This window comes from Columba livia, chromosome 6 (assembly GCF_036013475.1).
Source record: "Columba livia isolate bColLiv1 breed racing homer chromosome 6, bColLiv1.pat.W.v2, whole genome shotgun sequence".
Lineage (NCBI taxonomy): Eukaryota > Metazoa > Chordata > Aves > Columbiformes > Columbidae > Columba > Columba livia.
In genome coordinates, this window is record NC_088607.1 from 32,225,505 (window position 1) to 32,242,570 (window position 17,066).

A 17,066-nucleotide genomic window follows, 5' to 3' on the forward strand; every position below is an offset into this window, starting at 1 on the left:
TATACTCTGTTTGATAAAGGCATTATTCCCAACAGGATAGAAGGGAAAAAAAAAAATAACCACCAAACAAGGCATTGTCTCAACTTTTGAGCATTTCTGTGGGGAAAATATTTATCAACTTTTGCTAGAGAGCAACAAACAAAGAAAAATATTCCAGAGACACTAGTGACCTTCTAGCACAGTGAGCTGTTGAATTAACTTTCTGTGCTTGTTTTCTTCTAAAAGACAGAATCAGTTTCTTGTTTCTTGAACTTTATGTGACACTTCTTATTCATTCAGCACAACATTTTGAGCTCTTCTATGGAGACCAAATCAATGCTCCAAGGGTACATTCACAAGCCTAGTCTTGCTATGAGCTGCTCTGCATGTCTGCTGTATGCAGCAAGGACTGCTCAGACTTTTCTTCCCTCCCAAGCACATACTTCGTTCTTCAATATTTGCATACTCTTCTGACAGGGTAGATGGGAGCAAGGGAGGAGCATGTCAAACACCTGTTGCTCCTTTGCTTCTCCTACTTTGAGGCTTTTCTGTCCTTTCATCTCCTTCAGCACAGGGCAACATCTGGATGAAGGACTAAAGTATTTTTCCAGTGAACAAAATGTATTAGCAAAGAATCAAACATCAGGATTTACTCATCAAGTGATCATCTCTTCCTCTCAGCCTAATGCTTTACAGTATTCGTGAAGCTCGGAGTTTTAAAAGGGCAGGAGTTTTAGAAAGGTCTCCAGAATTAAAATTCATGTTTATTTCTTCTTGCCCCAGATCTTATGCTCTGTAAGTATTATGTCACTTAGATAAAGAACCCTAGCACAAATATAGAATTCACCAAGTTATTTTTTTCTGTTAATAGCGTATAAACACATTGTGTACCTAAGATATAGAATCAGGCATACAAATCCAATGTGCATATAAAAGTATAGCCTAATGGGAGAGGACCTCAGAAAGATACTGAAAAGAAATTACAATCTTAACAATGGTGTTTGTCTCCCTACATGCTTTACTTTTGCCTAGAAAGACCAGTAGCCTAAGAGCACACTGAACAAATGAATTTTCACCTCAGCTTCTATTACAGCTCAAGCTGAACATTTGGCTTTGAGTCAGCTGTGTGTCCTGAAATAGCACACAAACTGAGGATGAACAAAGTCATTGAGAAGATTCTGGCATCACTTCCTTGCTCTCGCTGTGACCATATGCAGAGCTTCAAGGGCTTTCTTGTATTATTATCATTTTTTAAATGAGTATATCGTTGCCTTCAGAAGCCTGAGTAGTGCCTTGATCAACAGAAGACAATTTGGAGCTCTCTGACTAGCCTGCCTCAGCCTGTCCAGTGACTGACTTCTCTTTGCAGTAGATGTCAGATGCCACAATACCCAGTAAAGGTTGACTTAACAAATTAAAGTCCACTAGTGTTCGTCTCTACAACCCCTTTCTGTGGCCCGCAAACAGGTCCCCACACAGACGCCTGATAATCTGTGTCCTGCAAGACCCCCTTGCAGCCTCCTGCTGTTGTCACAGCAACCCACAAACAGACTCCACAGACACAGAAGAGGGGAAAAAGGGGGGAAAAAAAAGAGGGAAAAAGAAATCCTTCAGGTTTTTAGCAAATTAAACTCAGAAGTACCAAGCACCGGGAGGTTTCTGCTTCCCGTACACATCGTACCCCTCTATTTTTGCCTTGAACCTTGTGGCCTCGCTGTTAGAAGCAGCCAGACAGATTTGCTTTATCAAGGACTCAGCTCTCTCTGTCCTCAGGAGAGGGGAGGATGCCTCCTCCTCTCTCTCGCGACGAGGCGGGAGCGCACCTGCGGGGAGACGGGACGCGAAGGGCGCCGCCACCCGCACCCTGCGGCGCCGCTGGCTGCCAGCCCGACCCAGCCCCGCACACGCAGCCGCGTAGGCTGCGCCGGCAGGTCGGTGCACGATCGCGCCCCGGCGACGCGGGACCTACCCGGGAGGGCGGGATGCCCGGCAGCCGGCGTGCACGCAGCGGGGCTGGCCCCCGGCCCCGGCGGGACGGGAGGGCGGTGGCAGCCGCCGCCGCGCCCCCTTCCCGCTGCTCCTCACAGCGGCGGGGCAGCGGCAGGAGCCAGCCCGCCTGGGCAGGGCGGCAGCGTGCCGCCAGCGCTGCTCTGCCCGCCCGCCCCGCGGCGTGCGGCGGGCTGCCCGCCCCGGCCCGCCCCGCTGACTCGCGCTGACGTCTGCAGCCCCGCGTTCTATTTTTAGCGCGCCGATTGGATTTCATTCATGAAACCAGCGGCTGGAGCCGCGCCCGCCGCCTCCGCCCGGGCCGGGCCGGGCCGCCTCCCGCCGCGCAGGGAGCGCGGAACCGCAAGCGGGGGCAGCCCAGAGGCGCACCCTCCTCATCCTCCATCCCGGCACTAGCACTCTAGGCCGGGATGCTTTCTGCCACCGCCTCGCACGGGAAAAGGTCGGACAGGAAACTAATAAAAAACAAACTAATAAACACACACACTCGACAAATACTGTGTGTGCATAAACAATGAATGTGATTCTGTAAAAAGGTCCTGAAGGCCTCCCTGGATTATCTGCTAAACTGGGTGCGCAATTTCTTAGCACAGGTGCTTCTGCTATGGTTTGAAATTACTTCTCTCCATTTCCTCTAATATTTGAACCCTTCGTGTAAAACAGACATGCAACTAAACCACAACTGCTGCTCTCTTAAGGTGACAATGTAGACTTGGAGTTTTCTAAGCAGTGAAAATGGCTCAAGGCCCTGTCTCTAAATGGGAAAAGTGGTCACAACTCAGATCAGGCTCCCTGCTAAAACACTGCTTTCTGGCTCTTCTATTTACTACTTTACACCATCAAAAAATGCAACTAATCCTTTAGTGCAGTGAAGGGCATGAGCAACACTGCTTTGGCTAAGGGAACTTTCTAGACATGGTTGTAGTTGTGACTGTTGGAAAGAAAATATTGTCCTAGAGCAACCTGGACTCACATATTGCACAGTCTTGTAGCAATAACACAGTCATTTTTTGGAAAAGATGTTATAAAGTTTTAAAAACACCACTTCCAATAACAGTACCAATACCAGGTTAACAACATCCCTCTGCATTTGATTATAGTCAATTATTTGCATTTTTCAAACATCCAGAAGCCAAAATCACATTAACCAGGTGAGACTGCAATAATTTTCAGTTGAGTACATCTACAATTACAGTTTGCAACTTCATACCACAGGAGGCTGTTAGGTGCAGAAGAACAATGTGCACCATTGCAAACATTGTTGTTTTTCTAGCTTTGCACCAAGTTTGGATTGACAAGACAAATGCATCAGAAACTAAAACAACTTTCACTCAGACATCTACTTGTAACCAAAGAAATATTGAACTGATAATGCAGGCAAGTAAAAAAAAAAAAAGTAAAAAGTAAAATCTCATAAGCTACAGATTTAAGATTAATAGAATAATTACCTTCCATTTCTTAAGTTTCAAGCTCTACATGAACTATTTTTTTCTCCAAAAATGAGAGCTAAAAACTTTAATTCTATGCAAGAACAACAAATCCCAAGTATTCACTTGTTTCTGGGACACACAGCTTCTAGGAAAAAAATAAGGGCCAGGTCCATCCCGGTTAATTCAAGGGGGCTGAGCAAAGCAGGGTGATAAAAAATGGGAGGGTGATATAAAGGGGACTGTTTCAGTACAGCAAATCTTAATTCCGTATAGGTACCTTTGTTTTACAGTCTAAATCATGACTTTCTGAAGACAAATCCAGTCTAGAACCCAGTGTCTCTGTTAAACACACCTCGACTATCACTGCTGCAAACAGAGCAACCATTATTGTCCTAACAGGTAAGTTAGCATCACGTGGGAGAAAGCAACCAGACTTGCTCTGATACTGACTTGAGAAATATTGACTGCAATTAAAAAAACAAACAAACAAACGTCCCCAACAAACAAAACAAAACAAAACAAATAATAATTAAAACACACACAAAAACCCCACAAACAAATGAAGACCAAACAAAAACCCACAACAAAACAAACAAACACCTTCAGCTCTGCTTGCAATCTTGTTAGAGTTTCTATGCAAGAACAAAGGAAGACGGCAGAAAGAAGGGAGAAAGTGTTACTTTTAGTGCACAACAGTAAATTGAGCAGAATACAGCAATGACAAAGATTAGTCAGGTGGTAAAAATGGGAAAAAGAGAAATTAGGTTTTGCTTTTGATGAGGATAAAGAAAACATTTCCAGTTTCTCCCTTTTTTTCTGTTTCATCAAAGGGTGGTTAGAGCCTGAAGGCTTGTGCAGCTGTGGGAACAGCTACATGCTACTATGTAGTTTCTGTTTTAATGACCATCTACAGCAACTTTTATTAAACCATTCACTGTTTTCCCACCACAAACGTGTAACTTCTTATACAATTACAATTGCAACTTTTCCAGAAAAGTATAAAATAAAAACCCAGGACAGCTAGAATCTCTCCATTCTCTGAGGCATAAGCCTATTGAACCATACTTATGTTGTTCCAAACTTTTAAACAAACAGTAGAGTTTTGACCATAAACTTGAGTGACACATCTTAAGAACTGGCTGGAACACATCTCTAACATGGTGTAGAGCAACCGCTAGTTTCTAGGCTTTGATACAAGAAAGCACAGTAATAAACCACAAGTATTCCCACTGAGTTTGCACAAGCATTAAAAATATATGAGTGGTAAAGCTTCACTCAATTAGATGTTTAAGTATTCCAGGTAGCCAGCTTGGATTTTTCTTTTTTGTTTGTTATTGGGGACAATAATAGCAAAAAGGGAAGAGAGAGGGAAGTTCTATCCTTGCAAGCCATCCTAAAGGACAAGGCATCAGACCATGGCTAGCATTTAACTACAGAGTCTGCTTCTGCCAAGTCTATACAGCTTTCCAAAACATGGCTATGGGCTGCCAGGTGTGCCACATCACTGCATCTCCATTACGTTTAACACTATCACACAATTCAGAGAATAACTGAATAAAAAAGAATAAAATAGTAATTTAAAAATGCATTCCCACCCATAGAGAATTCTACTTAGAATTATTTTAGTTTTGCTAAATCACAAAACACATTTGGAAGCGTAAATGTAAAGGTTATATTCCCGTATGCTCTTAACACCTTGTTTATTACTCTGGGGCTAAATTAACCTTTTGTTTTTGAGAATGTATTTCTCAGATGATTAAAAAACATTAGCAGAGAATATCAGTTGTGCATAAACCATAACTGAGTTTACAAATAAGCTTTATACTCCTGTATCTGCAGAGTTAAACTTCAGAGGCTGTTCCAACATGCAGTATTAGCAGAACTCCTTAGGGAGCTCTCTACCAGCTCAGAAATGCTGAAGCTCAGGGCCCTTAGGCCCTTCCATCCTCTGCACTCCTTTGACAGCACAGAAAAGCTCAGGAAGTAGCTAGGTTGAAAAAATACCAGCCAAGGATAACAGGAGGTGAATGAAGAGGGGGACTACAAGCATTTACTTAACCTTCTTTGTCAAAACTTCTGGAAGGCAAGGAACTGGACTAGCCTATGCTTCTTACCACCCATCATAATCTAAGTCTGCTGTATCTGCAGAAGAATGATGGTCTAAGCATGGTTAAATCTGGGGTTTAGTTTTTGCATTACTGTTTAACAGCCTTCTGAGAAATTCTACATCCCAGACCAATCCAGACTCAAAGCCATGTAGAAGCAAGCAGTTCTTCCCTCTATTAGAGGTCTAAGCAGGGTATATTGCACATGTCTGCTAAAAAAAAAAATAAAATCTAGTAACATGGCTCCTTGCTCCCTTTGAGGACCCACTCAGGCTTTTAATTCAGGATAACTGAGATTATTTCCCTTCTGTTTCAGGTAGTAGCATCCGAACACAAATGCAGTTTTCTAAGACAAGTCACACACACTGACAGCAGTCAGCAGGGACAGTTACAGGACCAGGCTTGAACGTGCACTGAGAGAGGGCAGACCTGCCATTGCAGAGGCAGCCTGGGACAGTCTCAAAATGAAACTCAGTAATACAGGACAAACAAGAGTTCCTCTCTCTCCATTATCCCCGAACACAGGGGCCCTTTGTGCTAGAAGACTTTAAGAGCATGTTAAAAGATTGTTAGTGGAAATAAGTTTAAAGGCACAAGGAAGTAAGTAAACAAAGTAAGTTAAATTATCCCATATGGGCTCCATGTTGCATATGGCAATCTCATGGGGACAGAAGGTGCTCTCCACCAGTCCATAAAACTTGTTTTCAACAATACAAAAGAACATGAATACATGATGTACAGCCAAACTAAGGGGATGTAGTACTTCAGTTATGGACTTCACCATCTACCCATTGTATGTGATACATGTAGTCTCAGAGTCCCAGCCAACTGGCAGCATGGGAATCAAAATATCAGAATTATCCAGCTCCTGTCTTCGAAGTCTAGTTTTTCCCCACAATTAGGCTTACAGGCTTTAATTATGTGGGTAGATCAAAATAATTTCTAACATACTTCTGTAATGGATTACTATATATTCCATTAGATTTTATCCATAAAAAATTCATAAAGAGAATAAATGCCCCAAGGAAACTATGTAAATGCCTATGCTATACACATTGAAATAAAATTCAAGTCATTTCCTGTCAAATACAATTTTTTGTATTAATGGCTTTGCATTCAGAACTGTAACATACCCATGCCAAATGCTTATGCATTCACAATTCACTCTCTTTTCAAAACTATTATGTATTGCATGCAGTCCTTTTTTCTCTTTGGTATAATAAGAACAGACGTAATTTGACGTAAGGTGCTTCTATTTAATGATGTCAACATCTATGCTCAGCCAACTATGCAAATTGATTAGGCCAGTTGCACCCCTTTTCATATTATCCAACACAATTTTCTCAGTTCTCAGAGACAGAGATGTAACATATACAACATCTTCACTGTGTGCATTAGACACTCTAACATAGACCACTGTGCATTTATTTGTTAGGGTTTTTTTTTCAGTTATTCACTGAATGCAAAATATAGTGCAAGAACATAATGACTTAAGAAACCTGCAATGCACCAGATTTATTAGAGCATTCTATATGAATGATATATAGCACCAGTTGTTTGTTTTATGAATTGTATTTCCAAATTATTTTTCACTAGCAGAGGGATATAGAAGTTAATATACGCATACATTTTAAACAGCTGGGTAAACAAGAAAGGGACTATCTACAGGAGGAAAATGCCAGTACTTCTGATTTGGAAAAGAAATTAGATACCTACTACTTTTCCAGAGGGTTATATTTCAACAATGCTTTAGTTTTTAGTCTAACCACATGTAGGATTTTGGCTTTTGCCTTCCCCTGTTCCCATATTTAACCTGTTAATTATAAGACCCTGTTCTTCCCATGTCACTCCACAACATAATCACAATTTAGGTGGGAAGGGGCCTCTGGATGTCATCTAGTCCAACCTCCTCCTCAATGCACAGTTAACTTCAAAGCTTCACTGGGTCACTCGGGGCTTTATCCAGTTGAGTTTGAATACCAGCAAGGATGGTAAGCGCACAGTCTCCAACCTGCCTGTTCCACTGCTTAGCCATTCACTATGAAAATGTTTTTCTTCACATCAAGTAGGCTTTTACCTTCCTGCTACTTGTGACTGGTACCTCTTGTCCTTTTGTTGTGTAGCTGTAAGAAGAATCTAGTTTACCTTATAACCCTGTGTTAGGTATCTGAGATAGTAATTAGATGCCCTCTTAGCCTTCTCCATGCCAGATAAACAGCTCCCTCAGTCTCTCTATGTAGATTTGCATTTCAGTCCCCTAACTGTTTAGTGGCTCTTCATTGCACACACTTCAGTTGGTCAATCTCTCTTCAGTACTGTACTGCCTGAAAATGGACACAGTGCTTCAGATGCAGCCTCACAAGTGCTGAGTATTGGGGAATAACCACTGCCACTGACCTCCTCACTGCACGCATCCTAACGCAGCCCACCCAGTACCTGAACAGCCCTTGTTGCTGGAAGTGCGCTCTGCTGACTCAGGTGTGTCTCAGGCTCTTCACTCAGGCTATCAGAGTCTATCTCATGAAACATTACAAAACTGCCTCTGCTACTGTACTTCTCTTTCTATAGGATGCATAGTCTGCTCTTAAAAGGGAGTGGATTCATTTGAATAGTCCTAGTTTGCAAAGCTAGGTGTACCAAAATACAATAAAACAAAATAAAATTTTGGCTTCGTATGAAGAACAGCAAGAGAAACAGCTGAGCGGTTAGATAAGAGTCTCCCAAAGGAAGAAGTGGCTGAGTTATGGCTCGCTGCATTCACAACCCGTTGAGGACAAGGCCGTATTGAGAATTTGTTGTACAGCACAGTTTTTTATTAGATGTGTAATTTTTTAATGGTAACGAGTTTGCAACAGCTTGTATTTGCTATATTCCCTGCTTCTAGATCCTCAGAACTACAACATGGGTAAGAAAGATTTAATCAGCTTATGAAAACAGTGCTAAACAGCAGCTAAATGGGAAGAACTGACTAGTAGGAGGATTTCTTCTTGAATGAATGTCATTTTGCTGTTTGGCAAGGGAATGAAACTGGAAGTGATTGCACCGAAGTGTCATAAGACTTTTTCTCAAGGCTCCAAATCATTCCTGCTTTATCAGACATTTCCAGTATTTAAAGGGGTTTTCAAGGTACAGGAGATTCATCTTCATATCAGTAGTTTGCCATCTATGGCAATCTATTGGAGTTTCATGTTTTACAAAGCTCACTAACCAAAATTAAGGGTAACACTATGCTCAATGCAGCTGTGAAAGGCTGACTGAGAATTATTCCAATTTCTTGACAAATGTGTCCCTACTTACTGTCTCTGTTTGCAGGCTGGGACATACCAGAAATACATTTTCAGTTCAGAATAATACTTTATTGCCACTTCACAGGGCAACATTCACACATATATGAAATGCTAATCCCAGGAGCAAATCATCACCTTGAAAAACTGATTTAATGTCTGTACTATGTTATCCATTTATCTCACCTGCAGTGCTAGCATCTGCATAACTGTTAAGAGTTTCTTAAAATGTTTCTGCCATCTAATCAGCTGTTAATGGAATGGGAAGAACCTCTTTGTGGAATGAAATTATAATCATAGCAAACAGTCAGCTGGGGAAGACTTTCTGTCTGTCTGACCCTCTTGCTAGCCATTGGTCTCTGTCCCTCCTCTACATAAATCAGTCAAAATGCACTTCTGTCTGAGTACTGAGTTTCAAAGGGACAGTGGTATCTTGGAACCCCTTTATACAACAAGAGCAGGTTTTCAATGGCAAACACAGTCTTTATTTCTCATTCTTGATCCAAGCTATTGAGCTATGAAAGCCATTGACAAATGGATCAGCTCTCATTCTTTAAAGCATTATAAACACTCTCCCTGCCTTTCAAAGCTTCTAAAAATCACCCAATGTATTAAACGCCTAGTGGCTTTATATGCAGAAGGATACAATATGTAGACCAAATCTCAGAAGCTGAAATATTGGTCAAAGATTGCATAAATTCTACAGGAGCAATACATAAAAGCATGCAATGACATGCCATTACTTTTCTGAGTTGCTTAAACTGGTGCTATACAGAGATCATGACGATAAGTCTTGGACATACACCTGGAAGGTGTAGGGTAGGGATGGTGACGGGAAGGGAAACAAAGTGGATTTTCTCTCCTTTTTCACAGTTGCCAAAGACTAGTATCATTGGTCTCTGAATCACTGCTTATATACAAGAACAGCAGCCAACAGCCTATTCTGATCTTGACAGGGTGCTAAACCAACAGAGCAGGATTAAACAGTAGAATCAAGGGCAGCTTAATCTCACCATCATTAATCTTTGAGAAGAGCCTTGTTAACTACAACTTACTCCTCTGCACCTCTGTCCCATAGTCAGCTAGATGCAAAAGACCCCAGTTATGGTTTAAGAGCCTGATATAAATCCTACTGAAACTGATGGGGAAAAGCTTCCATTGACTCTTATGGAAGTCAACCTGAAACAAAACAGCACTGAATGAAACACATACTATTTTATATTTTTTTCTACCAGGTTGCTCAAAGAATATACCAGTTTGGATTATAATTCCGCTCCCTCTCCTCTCCCCGCAAGACAACAGTACAATTCTTCATTTATTTTGAATTATGTGATTCTGCACAGTAGCAACACTGTGGCTTTAATCATTCACTCCTGTTACATTCTACACATTGTCTACCTTTGAACCATACATTTTTTGAAAGAGAAAACTTTGCCAAGAAGGTAAGACCTTGTGCCTCTTCCAACCATTTACACTAGTTCAATGACATGATTTAGTTACACCAGCACTGATTGCCTTGCAAAGACTACATTTTCGCAATACAAACTTAAATTCAGTGGGTTAGACTGCATGATACCAATACAAGGTTACTACTGTCCAAACACTGCTCCTCCCTTTTCGCAGTTTACTTCAATATGTCTAAGCAAATCTAGTTACTACTTTTTTGTTTCTGCATTGAGTCAAGGCCTTAGATCATATACAGAAAATTACTGGGTTTGTTTCTGATGGACATCTTTCTCCCCCTGAACCACTTTCTGTACATTCTAGCAAAACTGTGTAGCTGAAGGATAATGATAATTGAAGAAATTGCAAAAGAATGCACACAAGTGATCCATATAAGTGAATGCACACAAGTGATTTCAAATCTAAGAAGCAGAGAATGAAAGCAGTTTGCACATTTTGCAGGCTGTTTGATGAGCCTTTCCCACATTATGTTTATTAGGAATAGTTACCAGAAAGGATTCTGCTCTCTTTCAGTGCTACCATTCAAAAGCCACCAACCACAAAAGCACACCTTTCTTGCACATATTTGCAGTTTTTACTGAGGGTACAGAACATATTACCTTCAGGAGCTGTCAAAGTATCATTGTTACAGTCATGAAATACAGATCAGGCAAAAGACAGTGAGCTTAAAGGATTCAAGCTACTATGTATACTGATTTGTAAAGTATGGAGAAAAAGACATCACTTTCCAACTACACATATACAAACAGATAACTGCAGTGTTTAAATATGCCAGGAGCAGAATTTACTTTTGTGAAATTAAAAACAAACTAGAACCACCAGCAGTGGTTTTGAACTTAATAAGGAATTTATGGAATTTTAACAAAATCAGAAGTATTTCAGTTCCTTGAAACTTCTCATGCATTTATTTCTTGGAAGTTATATTGCCAAAGAATCATAAATTCTGCTACGAGTTGTCTTCTTTTTCAATAAAGTAGCAAGGCATGTAGCTTTTTATGTTTAAAGAATCCTTTACAGTTTTTTCTGAGCCAGGTCAAGAGTCCTTTTCCTGGGTAAGGGTAGAACTACTACAAAGGCATTAATCTTATTTGCTCCCATACATATTGTTAAAAGTGCTTGAGCAGGGTGCATTTTGTAGCATTACAGAAGCCTCAGGAGAACAGAATGCCTGCCAGAAGATAAACATTTTTCCACCATTCTAATTTAAAATAGGTGAACAGCACTTATTTTTTTCACTTTAGGCTTCTAGCTGAAATTCAGAGCTACAGCTAAAATACTATTGTTCCATAATTGTAAGAGAAATGCTGAGAAGTCCTTTAACTATATTGTTGGCAGTGGGAACCACTGCAGCAAACACACCGAAAAAGGAGGATTATAAGAACCAAGTTCACCCCTGGAGAAATTACAATGGAGACAGTTGCATTGCCTCAAGAAAAGCCTGACCCACAGGCATTTTCCTTAGGAGACTGAGAATTTTTTTTTTTTTTTAAACTTTCCTCTTTCTTTAGTGACCAATAATCTAAAAAAAAAAAAATACCTAAGCACATATAACAGTCAAAACCATGTATCTCAGATAGAAGGGCCAAATTTAAGGAGGTCAACTGTTAAGCAACAGCCATAAATCAAGAACTGAAACATGGATAGTCATAAGAGCCACAGCATATTTATCTGTCTCAGGAGTAAATGGTACCTGTTGCTCAGGACAACTATTGGAACATCTGCCTGTTTAGAAGCACATTTTACCACTGACAAAGTGGTGAAAACAAGTCAGTAACTCAAGCTTAGGTACTGATACCATACTAATTATGTTTTTATTGCTACAAATCCTCATCTTGAGAGTGTTAGGCCCTTGCTTCCAGAAGTGTGAGACACAGGTAATTTCAGTTGTCAAGAGGATGCTCTGGGGTGACAGCACCGCTTTTATATCACAGCTGGCACTTCTTGTGTTGGCTACCTTGTTGCTTAAGCTCTCTGAATTAATGGACATTTGAGAACTGCACCATTTCTCTCTTTATTTCCCACCTAACAATAACAAAGAATTGTTTCCTGATTCTACATAGGTGGTGTTGCGAGAATCATTCTCTTTCAACGAAAGCACAGGAAATCCCATGATGAAGTTAGAAATGTGTTTAATATAGGATTTCAATAGTCTATGATAGACAGTGCTAGAGCACATACATTTAATTACAAAGATCAAAAGTAACAAACAGTAACACTGCCCCTTCCCTCTACACCCCAGCCACAGACACACAGCAGCCTCCCAGTTTTCTAATCCCTAGTCCCAGGCTATCATAAATTTGCCAAGAACTAGCTCAAGCAGTTTTAAAATTTAAAATTTGCTCTGCTATATTTAATTCTGTTGAAGGTTGCTGTTTCACACATACACCCTTGTTGTCTTCGCACAGTCCAGAACTTTGTTTTTACCTTTTTGAATTGTCAGTTAAATTAAATTGCCAGACTCTGTGCTGTAGTGGCTAACACACATACTTATTTTAATCCACTGACTATGGAGAAAGTAATCTTTCAGAGAGCAGTAGCTTCTTTAGCCAGAGGGCTAAATTTATTACTACTTGTCTCATAATGCCTCAAGTGACACAGAAGCCCATAAGCGAATAAGCTGTGACCCGAATATTAAGGAGCAAATAACACCTCTACAAAGACATGCCTACCATAGATGTAGCATTTTCTGACTCAAGCACATGACAATATGTAAGTTAACTTTTGTCCAGACCTGCAGATATGTTCTCTTCCAGAATTGAAACCCAATCACAGAAGCAACAGAAACTGGTGTGGAAAAAGTACATTTCCAAGAATATTATTCTGTAACTTAATTACATAAGCTATGTGTGTTACTCAGAAATTCATTCAGAAACAGAAAATCAGGCTGGGAAATGAGACTTGACACTGGGACCAGAGGTGAAGAGAGACAGTTTGGTTCTTAGGTGTGCCATTTGCCTTAATAAGTACTTTGTGATGCTGAGATCACTCTTAGTGTATATTAAATAATTCACAGCATCACAACTTGCATACATGTAATATTTTATGCTGGCTTTCAGGAACTGCATTACCTATAAAATGACTTCTATTTTTGTTCACAAAGTATATGTTTGACTTTGATGATGTGCTGAAGGGGGCTCATTAAATTACTAATGTAACTATTAAAGCTATTAAATTACCAATTTTGAGGGATCAATTCAAAGCACGTTGAGATAAGCATAAATCCAAAGCACACCAAGTATCTCTTCACTTCAATGACCCTCCTATGAGGCTCTGAATGTTGAAATCTCTTCCTTCTGACAGTATTAACCCTTTCATTGCATGACTCTCCCTTGCTAGAACACTGAAGTAGTTATTCCTAGGGCTCATGAAGCATTCTGTTTGGTAGTACATAATGAGGGGGGAAGAATGCTTTGTTTGTGTTTACTTTGCTCCCTAAGCTTCCTGACAATATGCTTATTTTTATTCACACTGTCACTATGTTTTCCCATGAAAAAATATTTATACTTCAGAGGAGATGTTTCAGTAACATGTATCAGGCAAGAACATGCATCAGGCAACGTGTTCGCTTCTCTTCCCTTTATTATGAGAAAGCAATTTTGCTTACATGAGAAAGTAAATAAATAGATTCCCTAGAGATGCCTGGGAAGGGGATGTTCTTGCAGAGAACCTGTCTTGAAAATATTGGCAGCACGTCACTGTGCTAGATGACCTGTAGACGTTTCATTTGTAATTGCAAGAAATAATTACATCAGAGATTTATTGTTTCCTTTGTTCAGAAAAACAGGCCATTCTTGCACAATCCTGTCTTAATTAAAATATTTTCTTTTCTGACAAATTTTAGTACCATGTTATGTTCCTATCTACATTATTATAATGTGCATTTAATACACATGGCAAGATATAAATCCACCTTTTGTTAATAATTCTGAACATATAACAGACTGGGAAGGCAAATGGGTGAAAATTTCCTAACGCCATTGACCACTCCAAAATTTGAGTAGAGGGCTGGACTATATGACCTCCTGTTCCTTACAATCTTAATTTTTCCGTGTTCTTAAATTAAGGACATGTATTTGTTTTTGCCAACTTACATGCTTACTGTATGACCCTGTGAAGATCTTGGTGTGGGCAAAGGCATTATTAATATGGACATGTAATTCAGGCTGGCAACAGCCCCACCTTTTCCCTAGGCTGCACAGAGCAGGAACAGAGAAAGCTACCTGGTTGCATGAAAGAGTACCTGCCTATTTGTGGTACAAACGCTTTCGTCATCCCAGGATGTCACTCATTTCCCGCTTCTGCAGTTAGTCTGTGTAAGCATTCACTCATGAAAATTAGACTTAGCAGTTTCCATTTCTTTGATTCTTTGAAGAAAACTTGACCTTGGGTCAAAAGTTCCTATGTGCAGAAGCCACCCATTATACCAACTCTGCAAAGTGCAGATCCTTTCTACATTTGTTTTTATCTACTGGAATATCAGAACAAAACTGACTAATCCTGTAAGTGAAAGAATTAATTCTAGGGCTTCTCAGTTAAGTCTTTCAGTACAAAGTTCTCCAAGTCACAGATGCTATAACTTTAAAATACATGGCCAAAAGCTGCTGGATAGAAGAGCAGTGGTAACAGACAAGTTTTTTGTTTTGTTTTGTTTTTTTTTTTTTTTTATTTCTCCCTGGGAATACTTACCTCACAGAAGAAAATAATGTTCAAATCCATTTTTAACAGCTTGATCAAAAGCAGAATTCCATTAAAGATATTTCTGTCTTTCTTTTACTGTGGCATTCCTGAAGGGGAAAGGAGAAAAAAAAAAAAAAAAGATAAACCTGATAATAAACATTACTATTTTCATTACTATTTTCAATCTAAAATTACAACACATACAATACCAAAGACATGTCTTAAGATCCATTTTATATTGTAATACAGGCCTGCTTGGTCAACAAAACAGTCTTTCAAAGTTTCAAACAGGTAAATTGAATATCTGCATTAAAATACTAGCTGTTCACTCCAAGGCACTGAAGAAATCACGGGTAGATAAATAAGCTTTTGAGCATAACTGAAGATTGACATAACTCCGTTAAATAAGGATTGTTCTTGAATAATTTTCCTGTGTATTTAGATTAAAAAAATTACCTTACATATGTGAACCAAACACCGCTGTATCACAGATCACCAGCTCTTCATACATTAGCTAACAGACTTTGAGGAGGGGAGTTTTGCCCAGCTTCAAGAAGGTGACAAGACTCTAAAATATGAGCTGACAGCCTGATGACCTGTGAACTGGGACTTCAGCGTTGCTTCCACCTTTGGTCCCAAATGAAATTAACTATAGAAGTGCTTTGTTGGTTTTGGTAAACGGCTGCATTATTGTGGCTTGGTTCCCATCCCATGCCAAGGCTGAGGTTTCCCAAGAACCTAAGGTGGTAGCAACATTGATTTCACCTCAGATGCTGCCCTAAAAGCAATGCTCAGTGACACAAGTAGCTCTCAGAGGTTTCATGCTAGCTTGAAAAGCAGACATGAAATACAGATTCTTGAGCTGAAGAGACTAGCAGCCTGCTTAGCTTTTCTAGGCATTTCTCCCTTCTTATCAGCTACATTTCAGAGTTGAATTAGGACTGAAGTTAGTTTCTCACAGAAATTCCCACCTTCTGTAGACACCCTGCACAAGACAACAGCAAAAGTGAACACAGAAAATGAAGTAAGACCTCATTCCACCTTTGTGGAATAGATAAGCCACTGGAATGGACACTACAGCTAGAGGCATGTCTTTTTATCCCTCTAGAAGTCCTTCCCTTGAAGCGCATTTGGTACTTATCCTTAAGCATTTTAGTGGTAAAGACCATATCAGTCTTCCCTAACTGGTATGTTTCAGGCAGCTACAACTGCACCTTTTTTATTGTCTTCACCCTGACTTTCTCCAAGGCAGGCCCTTACAGCCTCCACACATAGGTCCCTTTGTGAGCCCTACAAATAACAGCCTTATCCCACAATGAAACAAAACCCCAAATAGTTAAGTAGTGGCATTAGCACACACAGAGGTCTCTAACTGTTTATATACCTATTTATGTGGTACTGTACCTTTCATAACTGTTCATTTGTCTCCTCTGTACTGATGGCAGATTAGAAATAAATAACTTCTTTTAGAATACCTCTTTTAAAAAAAAAAAGCGGGGGGGAGGCGGGGAGGGGAAGAAATCTGTTTTATCTGATGATAAACTCAGAGCTTTCTCTGTTTTTATTTCACTGAGATCTCATACATTTCAACCAGCCTTTCTCTGCTTTGCCCTTATTAAAACCCACAGACATGGTCCCCATGGATACATTGAGACTCTTCTAACTCTCAAACAGACACACAAAGCCCTTTTACCAGCTCATTCATAATTCTTTTTCAGAAATCATTAATTATTTACATTATTGTCCCATTAAAGGCCACTTTGAAACTCTCCTGCTTGCTGAGAGATTTTTTAATTGTTATGCTTTAAAGTTTGTCCGGTTGTTTGAAGAGTGTAAAGAGATTATAGAAATGTAGTTAAACCTGATTTTCATCATTACTAAAGCCTAAGCCTAAAAGTTCCACTTCACAGGAAAAAAAGTTTCTTGCCTCCATCCCTCTGTGCCTCAATCTTACCTTGGCTTTCTGATTTTGAAGAAAGTTAGGACCACAAAAGAAAGGTTAATATTAATTAGCATTATGTTGCCTGGTTACAACTGCAAATTATAAACATCTTCCCTATCACAGTAGTGGAGGAAGATCTATTTCCGTGATGGTCATCTGCACTCAGAAGAACAGAGCA

At 39.9% G+C, this 17,066-nt stretch overlaps 1 protein-coding gene across 2 annotated transcripts in view; it reads right to left on the reverse strand.

Moving 5' to 3' along the window:
- RHOBTB1 (Rho related BTB domain containing 1) overlaps positions 1-17,066 on the reverse strand; it is a 53,393-nt gene that overhangs the window by 33,648 nt on the left and 2,679 nt on the right. Inside the window, exon 2 of one of the 2 annotated variants that reach the window (XM_065068596.1) lies at positions 14,956-15,053. The gene's annotated coding sequence lies outside the window, so the exon portion shown is untranslated. Of the gene's footprint in view, positions 1-1,948; positions 14,901-14,955; positions 15,054-17,066 lie in introns of those variants that run through there. The other variant, XM_065068597.1, reaches the window with a different exon arrangement.